This window comes from Grammomys surdaster, unplaced genomic scaffold (genome assembly GCF_004785775.1).
Source record: "Grammomys surdaster isolate TR1022 unplaced genomic scaffold, NIH_TR_1.0 126131, whole genome shotgun sequence".
NCBI lineage: Eukaryota > Metazoa > Chordata > Mammalia > Rodentia > Muridae > Grammomys > Grammomys surdaster.
Window position 1 is genome coordinate 3,830,757 of NW_021620939.1, and position 7,593 is coordinate 3,838,349.

Genomic DNA, 7,593 nt, shown 5'->3' on the forward strand with positions numbered 1-7,593 from the left:
CTATCTATCTATCTATCTATCTATCTATCTATCTATCTATCTATCATCTATCGTGTGTGTGTGTGCGTGTGTGTGTGTATGTATGTATGTATGTACAGCTGCACATGCATCTCTTACAGGTCTCTATTATTACCAGGTCTCTCCCTCTCTGCAAAGTCCATGATGCTCACCAAATAGTCTAGTCTGGCTTGCCAATGAACTTTAAGTATCTGTGTAACTCCACCTCCCCAGTTCAGTGATCGCTTGTGCACACTACCACAACCTGGGTTCTGAGGATCAAACTTGAATCCTTATGCTTGCAAGGCAAATAGACCACCAACTGAGCCAACTTCCCAGTCATTTTAGTTTTATTTTAAAACAGAGCATCATTCTGTAGCCTGGCCCAGAATTGCTTTGACTTCATGGCAGTCCTCCTACATTAACATCCTAGATGCTGGGATTCTGAAATGAACCATCACATCCAGCTGCTGGTACATGTTAGGGCAGGGGAGCTAGTGTAAGGACACTGTACAAGAACCCCATTCTTTTGTTCTGCCACATGGATCTTTCTGATGGAGAAAGCATCAGATGAAGCCAAGTAGACATACCAGTTATAGAAGGGTTAAGCAATTTGAGCTGAGATGTATAGGAAGGAAGGTGAAGAGCCAGGTTCTCCCTCCCTACGTGGTGGTGGAAAGGAGTGCCTTCCTCTTTGTAATTCCTGGCAGGATGCACTGGCAGACCACTTCCTTCTGTTAATGGGCCCATTATTTCCGAGCACACACAGGCCTCCTAAACACATTCTTTTCAGTCTGGGGTTGGGGGTTGGGGGTTGGGGGACAAAACACAATAAAACAAACAACCAATTTTAAAAAAAAAGTAAGAAAGAAGGATTTATTTCTTCAATGAGCATAGAGTCCTGACAGGACTCCTAGAGTCAGTGGGTCCCCACTGATTGGGTGGAATTGCTTTTGATTTTTGTTCTGCTCTGCTCCTACATCTAGCAGAATAATCGCTGTAATGGTCTTTAATGACTAATTTCTTTTTCATAACACAAAAGACTCTGGATTGCATTGAATTCTTTCGGTTTAGCAACGGGCAGCTGTTTTTAACTGTTCTCTGCGTCTTCAGCCCCTCCAACTGCAAATGTTTCATAACCGTTGTATATGATGTGAGAGCCCCGGAGCAAGGGCTCTCCACTGTTCACCCATTTATTCCTCGGCCTCTCTCCACTGCCCATCTCTTTCCGCAGAATGCTAGTTTTCAGTTGGCTTTCAAACTGGGTCAAGATGTCCTGACTCATCTCTGCTACTCTTAGTTACCTGTGATGCAGGAGAACCAAAGAGAGTTTAGAGAGTAGCTTTTCCCACGCTGTCGTTGGCAGAGGGGTTACTGCCTAAATTCCCACTGGAGCAAACAGGTGATATAGAAATGGCAAGTGTGTGGGTGAGGGGGAGTGCAGATTTCATGGCTGTCTCCATTAGTTCTGGAAAATTCCACCACTAGGGAAACAGGGGCCAGAAGAGTACAAGTTCAAGACCAGCTCGAGCTACGTGGTGAGATTCTGTCTAAAAAAAGAGAAGAGGAGGAGGAGGAAGAAGAGAAGGAAAAAGAAGAACATAGGAAGAAGGGTAGATGGAGTGATAAACGGAAGGAGACAGAGAGGAAGAACAAGAAAGAGGAGGAAGAAATGAAAGGAAGAAAATGTTCCAACATATTTACATATGTCTTATTCAACCCCCATTACCTTCTTATGCCTCTCTCTTTCCTCTCCCATTATTTGCTTCCTCTTCCTAAATAATCCCTCTTATATGTCTATATCTTTTTTCTTTTAATCTGGATTCCTCACATGAAATAAAGTATACCTATGTCTTAGAATATGGCCTTTTTGCTAAACACAATAATTCCCAGTTCCTCCCATTTTCCTGTAAACAACACAATTTTATTCTTCTTTATGTCTGAATAAGATTCCATTAGTACATATTTTCTTTATCCATTCATCCAGGAACGGCTGGTTTTATAGCTCATTCTGTAAGTATTACTGCAAAAACCATGTCTGTGCTTGCTTTGACTTTGTCAGGCATGTGCCAAGATGAAGGCTCTGTTCTTTTAGTGATACATATCTCCGTCAGCCTCCCTTGGCTCTGCCCTCGCCATTAGCTCATTGTGTTTGTGACTTTCATCTTTCTGGATAAGTGGTAGAATTTTACCGTTGATGCCAGTGGCAGTAAGAGCTTATTGCTGTAGACCAAAGCTGTAAGAATGTACCATTTGGGAACATAAGAACAAAAGTTCTCGATCTCCTCCAAGAGGGGTAGATACATTCACTTAAACACAGTACAAGAGCTGAGCCTGGTTGTGCAGGCTTTAATCCCAGCACTCAAGAGCAGAGGCAGGTGGATCTCTGTGAGTTCCAGGCCAGCCAGCGCTACATAGTGAGATCTTTTCTCAAAAACATCAACAAACCAACAAAACAAGAGCACACAACAGTGTTTGCAGCAGTCTTATTACTAAAAGCTAAAACTCAAAATAAATAGCCCTTACTTGAATGCTGGCTTCCCAAATTACCACCCTAGCCCCACCCCAACCCCCTTAACCAAACAGCAATGAGAACTAACTATCCAGGCAATCTCTGTAGTGTCCTTGATCGATAGGGTGAATTGAGATATTTACTGAGATTCCAAAGTTTGCTTTACATTACCATTTTAGTGTAAGGGCACGCCTTGGTTAAGATTGGGTAAGAGTATGGTAGAACAGGTGCTGAGAGATGGCTCTGCTGTTCAGAGCACACGCTGCTCTTCCAGGGGATCAATTTGGTTTCCAGCACCCACAAGACAGTGCACAACTAAATACAACTCCAGTTCCAAGGGGCCAGGCACTCTCTTCTGGCTTTCACAGGCACTAGGTATGCATGTGGTACATAGACATATATGCAGGCAGAATTCCCATACACATGAAATAAAATGTGTTTCTTTTTAATTCTTAAGAAGACTATGATGTAGGGGCTGTTTCAGTGGCTAAGAGCATTTGCTACTCTAACAGAGAATCAGAGTTAAGTTAGCACACGCATGGGTATCCATGCACATATACATACACTCACATATACAGACACACACACTGTCACACACAAACACACACACAGACACACACACTTAAGCACACACAGAGATACATACATACTCACACACACATTCATATACACACACATGCATACACATACACCTTTAAAAAGAACATTAAAAAGTAATATAATGTGACAGGTGAGTGCTGGTAGCTACAACAAAGATGGTGGTTTACAAAGACCAGTGATGCAACTTACTGTTTTGAAAATTTCTATTGAAGTTCCTCCCAAGAAGTTCTGGGTGAATAATAAAGTGGTTTTGTTAGCAGCTAAATGATGCAGGTACCCCTCAGGGCTGACTCCTATATCAGTGTAGCTTCAGAGTGTCCTGTGCATTAGTTTCAGCTAGTATCTTAATCCCAATACTTGGGAATTAGAGGCTGTAAGATCACCAAGAATTCAAAGTCAGCCTGGGTTAGTCGGGTTCCAATGTAGCCTGGGTTACAGAATGAGACCCTGCCTCAAGAGACAAAACAAGACGTTAATTGCAAATAAAGCAAAACAAGTTCAAAGAGAATGAGAGGCAGGGAGACAACTTTGTTGAAGTAATTATTTAAAATCCGCCACTGGTCAAACCGACTATCTAAGCTCCAAAGGCTCTGCCTAGCTCAGCCACCATGTTTCTTGGCCAGAGGCCATGTGCAGGTAGAAACGGCCAACCAGAAACACCAGCTCTGCCACCCACGAGATGTCAGCATGAGAGATGGCTCAGCCATCCATGTGGGCCCAGTAGGAAAATGAGACTCTAATGCTTAAAGATTAATCAAAGGCTCTATATGTTTGGTAATGCTCAATAACAATATGCCCATACAAAGAGAATTGTTTCCCAATTAGCTAACCTAAATAAAAGTTGTTACCCGCGACTGCTCTCCATACCTTCATGGCTCTCTATCGCTCCTACGTCTCTCTCTCCCTAGCTCCTCCTCTTCCTCCTCCTCCTCTCCTCCTTACTCCTCCTCTTCCTCTCCTTACTCCTCCCACCTTAGCTCCTCCTACACAACTTGAGGTGGGAGAACTAAAGAGAACTCACATCATTCAAAGTCTGCTTAAACATACATACATACATACATACATACATACATACATACATACATACATTCATAAATTAACAGTAGGCAGGTTGTGCAGAAACATGTGGAGGCTGCTATAGGCCACCAATGCCGTGTTTTTCAAGAATGTTAAACAGTTGACGTGGAAGGAGCTCTCAAGGGTAATCTGTTTTAAAAAATAAAACCCTGAGCTATAGGAATGGGTACTGACCACTGGTCTGCAAGGAAGGCATGTGTTGAGGAACAATCCGGTCCTCCTAAAGTACAGAAATGACCCTGTCTCCATCACCTCCTCTTATGCTCTGATGCTTGCTCTGCTTCTGACCTCTTGCTTTGTTTTGTAATTACAAAGAATCTCATATGAGAGCCACTCCTGCAGACCGCCACCGGGATATCAAGATGCAATTCTCTGGCCATTTGTCTTGTGAGGTTTCTCTCCCAGGAAGGGAGAGAAGCTGCAAGCGAGTGTTTGATCACCAGCCAGGAAGGAGAGCAGAGGACTCTGGATTTCACAAAAGGCACAAAGGTTCATTAAGAGCACACTCCTGCACAGGAGACAAAGCCAAGAGCCAGTCTGTGAGGACAACTAAGCTGTGTAGGTCAAGGACCAGACATAAGCGTTCAGATCTCTGAAAATCCATTAGATGAAATCTTGAGAAACATTTAAAATCTGTAATATCCCATCACTGGCGAGTTTTAAAAGTTGCTTTATTGCTGCTAAATGGTGCTGGAGAAACAGTAAAAGCCTAATTCTCAGGGCAACATGACTTGGTCAAAAAAAAAAAAAAACCAAGCTTTGAAAACATAACAATAATATCACTTTTAAAACCTGCTATGAGAATTTCCTATTTTCATCTTTTGTTCCTGCTATCTCCTCAAGAAGAATGTGTCTTTAAGATTCCTGTTCCAACAAGCTCTGTCTTAGAACTGTAACCTACTGAAATTTTTCTCTATTCTGAATCCTTTCAGAATTAAACTTTCTAATTTTTTATTATGTTTTATATTTTTTAAAACAATTTTTAAATTTAAATATGTTTTGCTCATGTTCTTCCCTTCCCCTAAGTCCTCCAGATCCTCTCCCAACTCCCTACCTACCCGACTTTAAGTTATTTCTCATTAAAAACAAAACCTTAATACAACAACAAAACCCCCCAAAACCAAGAAGACCAAAATAAAACAACACCCCAAAACAAAAACCACCAAACTGTAACCAAATAAAAGCACATAAACACCACCACCAACAACAACAACAACAAAAACCAAACCTGTAGAGTCTAGTATATGTTGGTCAACTAAACATGAGGTCTTCCTTGGAGTGGCTGATATCCCCAGGGTTATCCCATTGGAGAAAATGGATTTTCCCTCTCCCAGCAGATATAAATGACAGTTCAGTTATTAACCTTTACCCCAGTGGCAAAGTTTTCATTCATTCACTTTTAAAAATATAAGAAGATAAAAATATAATAAAACCCAAACTGTCACATCAAAGTTGGACAAGACAAACCAACAGGAGGAAAAGAGCCCAAGAGAAGGTACAAGAATCAGAGACCCAGTCATTTGCTCGCTCAAGAACCCCATAAAAACATTAAGCTGGAAGCCATGATATATACAGAGGAGCTGGCACAGACCTGTGCGGGCCCTGTGCATGCTGTGAGTTCATATGAGCGTTGTTCATGTTGATTTAGAGGGGGTTGTTTTCTTGGTGTCTTTTTTTTTTAAGCTTTATCTTATTTTATATGTATGAGTGTTTTCTTGCATGTATGTCTGTACATCACGTTATGTACTTGCTGCCCATGGAGATCAGAAGAGGGTGTTAGAGCCTCTGGAACAGGAGTTATACATGGCTGGGAGCTGCCATGTGGGAACTGGGAAGCAAACGCCAGGTCCTTTGCAAGAGAACCAAGTGCTTTAACCTCAGACCCACTCTCTAGCCCCGTTACATTTTTTATTACATTTATTTATTGTGTATGTGTATGTATTTATTACATTTATTTATTGTACATGAGTGCATGTATACACGAGTACATGTATGCACAAATATGTTCCATGATATGCATGTGGAGGTCAGAGGACAACATGCAGAAGTCATTTCTCTTCTTGCCCTATGTATGTCCCAAGGATCCAACTCAGACTGTCAGACTTGGCCACAAGCACCTTTACTGTCTCTGAGCCATCTTGCTGGCCCATTTTCAGCACTTTCAATATATGGTTTCTTCTAGAAAACTTTTAGATCAACTTTATTAACTACAACTTGAATATAATAAAATGTACTCAAATTTACATATATTTGATGGGCCTTGACAAGTGTGTAGATGCCATAACTGCCATCTCAATCAAGGATCAAGATATTTCCAAATTACTCCAAACTGGCCCACCATACACTTAACAGCTGATTCCCACACCATAGCACATTTTTGGTCTTTTTTTTTCTTATGCTACTTGGGATCAAACCCAGGACCTCAGAAATGCTAGGCAAATACTCCACCCTTCATCCACACCCCAGCTGCCCAGTCTTCTTTGGTCTTTCTGTCAGTTTTGGATTAGCTTGATCTAAACTAGACTTTCATCAGGGGAATATTATATATTCTTATGTCCATCTTATTTGGCTTGCCATAGTCTTCTGGGGATTATCTCTACTGTTGCTGGCATGAAGGCCTATGTCTGTAATCTCAGTACTCCAGAGGCAGAGATAGAAGGATCCCTATGAGTTCAAGGCCATCCTGATCTATATGAGCAGTTCCAGGCCAGCCAAGGTTACACAGTAAGATCTTGTCTAAAAATAATAATAAAGAAAGATATCTCTGCTGTTGTGTATAGAACTACCCCTTGCTATTGCTAGATTTTATTCCATTGTACTAGTACACCTTGATTAGTTGATGCTTGTACTTTATGTTGGAAATTCTGAATATTTCCGACATTTGCTAACACAAAATTAATAGGAACCTTTGTGACTATTGTTTGTGTGAACATATGCTGTGATGGTGTGTATATGCTTGGCCCAGGGAGTGGCACTATTAGGAGTGTGGCCCTACTGGAGTAAGTGTGTCACTGTGAGCATGGGCTTAAAACCCTCACCCTAGCTGCCTGGAAGTCAGTCTTCCACTAGCAGCCTTCAGAAGATGTAGAACTCTCAGCTCCTCCTGCACCATGCCTGCCTAGATGCTGCAAAGTTCCTGACTTGATGACAAAGAACTAAACCTCTGAATCTGTAAACCAGCCACAATTAAATGTCCTTATAAGAGTTGTCTTGATCATGGTGTCTGTTCACAGAAGTAAACCCCTAACTATGACATATGCTTTCTTTTAAAAAGCAATCCAGGCTGTCAAGATATGTCTGTTGTTAAGAGCACTTGTTGCTCTTATGGAGGACTAGGGCTCAGTTCCCACATGTTATATGGTGGTTCACAAATATCCATAGCACCAGTTCCAGGGCATCAACACCCC